Raw genomic sequence first — 6973 nt, 5'->3', positions numbered from 1 at the left:
TGTGCGGGTACAAATTTCAAGCTCGTTTGGAGCCTGCGGACACTGCGCAGCCACACGCTCCCTCATCGTGCATGCCTTGTGTGCAACAGTATGTCCCCTCGCATACCAGCGTGTATCACAGGGCAGGTTAAACTTTTTAAAACATCCTACCTGTCCATCTGCTTCACACCAACATGCCTCTTCTCGCCTTTTCACACTCTTGCTCCTCTCTGCATACAGCACACACAGACTCCCTCGTCAATGAGCTGATTAGAAGGGCAAGAGGAAATGCAAAGCAAAAACTAATCCAAATTTATGCTACAGTGTTGGCACAAAACAGACCTGCAGCACAGAACAGGCTTACTGTGACATGTGGTTGAAATGTACTTAATAAAAGTGCACAAATGCATCTGTATTTGTCACATGTGTTTAGTAAATGTGCAGAGGCTGGTAAATCCCACTGCAGAATCAGTAAGACAATGTAACTCCAGTTAGGAACTTGAAAAAACAGGTTTAAAAATCTTACCCACTTTATTCACAGTTTTGTGTAAAGTGCCAGAGGAAGTTCTCTTAAAGAAGGCGATCTCAAACTGTGGGGGAGGGTCTAAGAAGGGGGCTTGGCTTATTTTAAGCTTGAATTAGCATTTATTAGATAAAACAGAGACAGATCTCTAAAAACACTGATATATATGTGCCAGAATAACTGTAAAATACAAATACATGTCGAAAATGACAAAGATGGTCTTGATTTGGTCTTCATGGGCCGTGGTCTTGGTCTTGTCTCAGTCTCGACCTTCAAAAGTCTTGGTCTTGTCTCAGTCTCCGGACCCTGTGGTCTCGGACAGGTCTTGGTCTTGATTAGTGCGGTCTTGACTACAACACTAATGAGGGTTCGAATAGTTCACAGGAGAGATCACTAGATTACTGAAACATGCATGGATGATGAATAAAACCATGTCAAGCCTGTTTGTGATGATTGAACAGTGTTAGAACACGGGAAGTCTGGACACCTCCTTTAACAGTAGTGCTGCAGCTGGCCCTATAAGAGACGTACACAACTGTAGCACACGGGGGAAGCCAGCTCATATTAATTACCATGAGCTAATCAAAATACATAAACGGAGATATGTCTGGAAACACCTTGCGCTCGCTAATTAGCGCGCTAATGAAATGTGAGAAAAAAAGTTTCTCGACACTTGAAGTTTCCCAGGCAACAGCGCGTTTCCCACAGTTCAGCTGCACTTTGTGATTCCTTTAATTAAATCTGTGAGGAGAGCGAAAAACCTATATATCTATTTCCAACTGATTTGAAAGCAGACTATCAGACCATTTGAAACTTGAAACAAAGCTTTAACACTAAAAATCTTGAAAATATAATTTGATTTTTTAAGGACAAGGCATATGTGGCGATGTAAGCAAATAAAAGTTAAGTTTGTATACCTGATGTGTTTCTGCATATATGAGCAAAATTTGTCTTTCCCCAGTACAGACAGATTATAGAAGCAGCCCAAGGTAAAAATAAGTCAACTGTGTATTGCATCTGCAGTGATTATAAAGCATTTTCTTGTTCGAGAATCAGGAATTGTGTGATTAGCCTGCTAGATGTTAACATTACCATGGAGGAAAAACTCACTCTGGTCTCCGAAAGTTGTGAGAAGCCCAAGGAAGCTCTGAATGCATAAGGTGAGTGAGGAACAACTTTGGCCCGCAGTAAACCATTTAGACATTTAATAGTATTTCTAAAAGGGGGGTCGCCTGTACCTCACAGCCTTGACTAGGTCGCCTGCTCCAGTTGAACCACTCCTTGGGCTTGTGTACAGCTGTGTCTCATTTTTGTGCATGCACTACTGACTGCATACAGCAGGAGGCAAGTTTTTTTTTTTTTTTTTTTTTTAAAGTGTCTATTGAGGCAGTAAAAATTAGGCACCACACTGCGCAACTTTACCTGCTTGTCTCCTTGGAGATGTTATTGTTTTGCCTGGAATGTTCCATGGTATGACATTAAACACACAGTACCTGTCAAAAGTTTTAGAACACCACCTTTTTCTAGTTTTTTACTGTTTACTGTTGACCAAAACGTTCTAAACTTTTGGTTCATAGAGTAAAATCCCGCACACCTTCTTACTTGCAAATGGTGCAGCGTTTCAGCACTAGGCCTTCGTCAGGCAAACAGAATGAGAGCTCAGGTAGTCATCTTAAATAGGGTGTGGCAAGCACCCAAGGGTGACAGGTCATAAAGAAACAGTGTACCCAAAACAGCATAAATCAAAAAAAAAAACAAAGACAATAAAACAAAATCATTGAATAATAATAGAAAAAATAACTATTATTATTATTCAGTGATTTTTCTACTATGATTAATATTATTGTTATTATTATTACACTGTAAGTTGATTGTCTTATTTTTGTTATGGAGTTTTGTGTACACTGTTTCTTTATGACCTATCACCCTTGGGTGCTTGCCACACCCTATTTAAGGCTACGTTCCGACTGCAGGGCTTAACGCTCAGTTCAGATTTTTATGTGAAATCCAATGTTTTGCGAGGTCGTTCACATTTCCACTTAAATGTGACTTGTATGTGACTCCAGTGTGAACATTAAACGGCCCGAAAGTGTCCCACATGTGACACTGGAGACACGACGACGTCAACCACAGTGAGCGTCTCTGTGTTTACGGAAGTTGTCCAAACATGGACGCAGCATTGAACACCTGGAGATTTTAAAGTTCCTCTCGTACCGGAGCCAGAACATGAACAACTTACTTGTTTTAAGGAGGAGATTGAGAAGGAGAAGGACGAGGTTTTTGGTCGTGGTGTTTTGTGGGACAGCGGCAGCGACGTCCGTTGAAAGGAACGTGTGGATGTGGAGACGGAGCCAAGAGTGGTGAGTGGTGATGTGCTTCACTTCAGTGACACAGAGTTCATTAACAATTTTCACCTACTTCAGTGCAGAATAGTGACGTTTGTGGCTTGTTGATAACGTGTAGGTGGATGAATGCACTTTGGCCGTTCACACTGAAGTCACATGTCAAAAGATCAGATATGTATCGGTTTTAGGAGCACATATCCAAGTGGCCTGGGTCGCATTTAAAGATCAGATACAATTCACATAGAGGCCAAAAAATTGGATTTGGGTCACTTCAGGCTGCAGGCTGAACGTAGCCTGAGCTCTCATTCTGTTTGCCTGACGAAGGCCTAGTGCCGAAACATTGCCCCATTTGCAAGTAAGACGGCGTGCAGGATTTTTCTCTATGTTCTTGGGCTGCTCTCTCCTTCACCACACCTGTCTCAAGTAATTGATGTGCGAAGTTCTCATTCTTTTATAAACTTTTGATTCATGAAAGTGTTCGCTTTTGGCAGATAGAACAGCTGAACACTCGTGGCTCGCTCTTTTTACAATGGAAATCAAATATTGTTCAGAAAGTTCTTCCCAAGTCTGTTGCAGAAGTTTCCATAAATGTGTGGCACTTGTAGGTTGCTTCACTCTTCTGTCCAGTTCATCCCAAACCAGCTCCATGAGGTTTAAGTCTGGACACTGTGCTGCTGGACACTCCATGTTTTCAAGTTTACCATCTTGTTCTTTTTCCTGAGGTGGTTTTGGCAGAGCTTGGACTTGTGTTTTGTATCTTTTATCTTCTTTTTTAACCTCTGACTGTTCATTTCTTACCTTTGTACCATTTCAAGCTCCTCATTGGACTTGCACGACTTCAACTGCAATAAATAACTGGAAAAATTAGGGTGTTTCTGTTGTTCAAAAACACAATGATTTCTGTGAATAGGGGCGACTCTCCATAGATCTGAACTGTCATGTAGCGTAGTGCTGTAACCTGCTCGTCTCCTCTGTGATAGATAGGTTTAATCTATACTGTGGAACATTCTAGACAAAGTAATAACATCTCCATGGAGACAAGAAGGTGACAGAAGTATGGGAAGTGTAAAAAAGTGCTTGTACTTCATTGTACTTCGATACCAGAGCTGATTACTGCATTGTGTTCTCACTTATGTTCCGTCTGTGAACTTGTTGAACTGCGTCTTGTTCCCAATTACAGCAGCTCACCAATTTCTTTGACACTTCCATCTGTTTAGTTTTATTTCTCGCTTAAAGATGCACCATGTAACTTTTCTGCTGTCTCCATGGAAACATTGTTACTTTAAAGGGCCCATATTATGCTATTTTCGGATCTATGTTCTAATGTTTTTTCCTCATCAAAAATGTGGTACAACCCTTATTCCGACAAACCCCTATTCTGACACTTTTTGATGCCGCATTCCGACACCTTTTATATGCGTCACTTTTTTTTGCACTGCACCTCTAAAGCAGAACTAAACCAGGACTAAAACAGGACTAAACCAGGACTAAAATCAAGACTAAAACCAGGTCTAATTCAGGACTAAAATCAAGACTAAACCAGGTCTAAACTAGGTCTAAACCAGGACAAAAATCAGGACTAAAACCAGGTCTAAACTAGGTCTAAACTAGGTCTAAACCAGGACTAAAATAAGGTCTAAACCAGGTAAACTAGGTCTAAACCAGGACAAAAATCAGGACTAAAACCAGGTCTAAACTAGGTCTAAACCAGGACAAAAATCAGGACTAAAACCAGGTCTAAACTAGGTCTAAACCAGGACTAAAATCAGGACTAAAAGAAGGTCTAAACCAGGTCTAAACTAGGTCTAAACCAGGACTAAAATCAAGACTAAAACCAGGTCTAAACTAGGTCTAAACCAGGACTAAAATCAAGACTAAAACCAGGTCTAAACTAGGTCTAAACCAGGTCTTAACCAGGACTAAAATCAGGACTAAAACCAGGTTTAAACTAGGTCTAAACCAGGTCTAAACCAGGACTAAAATCAGGACTAAAACCAGGTGTAAACTAGGTCTAAACCAGGTCTAAACCAGGACTAAAATCTGAACTAAAACTAGGTCTAAATTTGGTCTAAACAGAACTAAAATCAGGACTAAAACCAGGTCTCAACCAGGATTTAAGCAGGACTAAACCATGCCATGTGCACCTCACCTCCTACTCCACCAGTCCGTGAAAATACTGTACCAAAAAAAGCGCCGTCGCAACTTAATTCCCTTGTGTGTCGGAATGGCAGAATGTTCACTCCAACCAAGGAAAAAAAATGTCAGAGTGCAGGGACATTTGATAAAAAATGAAAATGCCGCCACTCCGACAATTAGACGTCAGTGTTGGAGTGGCGGGATGTCGGAATGTGAGCGTGTAACCATCACAAACAGACCCAGAGTTGTGTTTCCTTACATTCACATGTTTAACACTCAAACCCTGCACATTTAGGTATTTAGAGTTTTTCTCTGAAACTGAAAAAACTCTGTTCCACCTTGTGATGTCATGTGGTAATACAGGAATAGTGCTCCATTGTGTTTTTAAACTCCCTATACCTTCACTAGAATCATTTAGATTCAGCTCTGAATTTTGCCATTTTTACTGAACAAAACTTAAAAAGGAGCTGTTAACTTGAAAACAACCTTTCCATGACATCACAAGGTGGAACAGAGCATTTTGAGCTTTGGACTTCTAAACAGACTAATAATGCAGGATGTGTGAATGTGTGAATGAAACAAAACACAACTTTAGGCATGTTTTTGATGAGGTAATGGCAATAATATATGACCTTTAACTGCAATGTTCCACAGTATGGCATTAAACATACACTATCTTGTATTTATTACATTACTGGATCAGAGTCACCTCTCCACAGACCTGACCTGCAACTAGACAATGACAAACTCTAGAACAGACATGTCAATCTCAGGCCTGGGGCCCAAATTTGGCCCGCGATACAATGATATTTGGCCCCTTGAGATCATAGCAAACATGTATTAGAGCTAACCGCCGGCTACAGACAGACTATAGAGACATGATTTATTTAAAATATTGTTATTATTTTATATTATGCTTATTCTAGATTCAGTGTTTAAGCAAAACTATTATTAAACATTTATTTTAATAAGAAAAGGTTTAACAGAAGAGAGAAAGAAGAGAAAACATGCAGATGTTGCTGAAAATTTTCAATAAATATTTAGTTTGGCCCACAACTTAGTCCCAGTTTTTAAATTTACAAAGGGCCAAAATTTAAGTTTAACACCCCTGATCTAGAACTTTCCAGGCAAAGCATCACACTTCTGTAGTTATAAGAAGGTAGCAGACCATTTAAAGGTGCACTATGTTGCACAAGTTTTTGGTTGTGGGTCTGTTACCTGCTCCTTTTTATAGATGTCATTTCTCTGTCTGGAATGTTCCACAGTATGGAATTAAACAGCTCTACTTTACATTCATTCAGTTACAGGTAGTGTTGGGGAGTAACAGATTACATGTACCGGAGTTACATAATCGGAGTACAAATTATGAGTATTTAGTGACAGTTACTGTTTCAGTGAGTGGTAATTGGATTACAGTTACTTTGTTGAAATAAATGGATTACATGGCGGCATTTTCCGGTTTTCACATTTTGGGCTTTTCTTTTACCAGACAAAACATCTTATGTGAAGATATTCCTCGTCTTTGCTTCTCTACAGCAAATCAAGTAATCCAAATTATTCAGATTACATTACTCACCTTAAGTAATTTAATGGATTCCATTACAAACTACATTTTGGGGTATGTAATCTGTAATCTGTAGGGGAATACATTTTAAAAGTCACCTTCCCAACGCTGGTTACAGGTGGTTTTATAGCTCAAAAATACCTGAAAAAACAAACATGCATTGTGACTGTTATCGGAGCTGCCTCGCCACAGATCTGACCTGTAACTTGGTCCAGTTTGGTCTCCGTGAAGATAAAACGTTTTAATGCCATACTGTGAAACATTCCAGACAAAGCAATAACATCTCCATGGAGAAAAGCATCTGACGGACCCTCCACCAAAAAAAATTACATCGTTAAAAGAAAAGACACAGAGCGTAACGTAAATTGAAAATGTGAAACTTTGAAACTTGTAAAAACAAACTGTAATGAAGCCAATGTTGTCTAC

This window comes from Boleophthalmus pectinirostris, unplaced genomic scaffold, assembly GCF_026225935.1.
Source record: "Boleophthalmus pectinirostris isolate CB_2022bp ecotype Guang Dong unplaced genomic scaffold, ASM2622593v1 HiC_scaffold_8, whole genome shotgun sequence".
Lineage (NCBI taxonomy): Eukaryota > Metazoa > Chordata > Actinopteri > Gobiiformes > Gobiidae > Boleophthalmus > Boleophthalmus pectinirostris.
Note: the sequence above shows the minus strand (reverse complement) of the source record.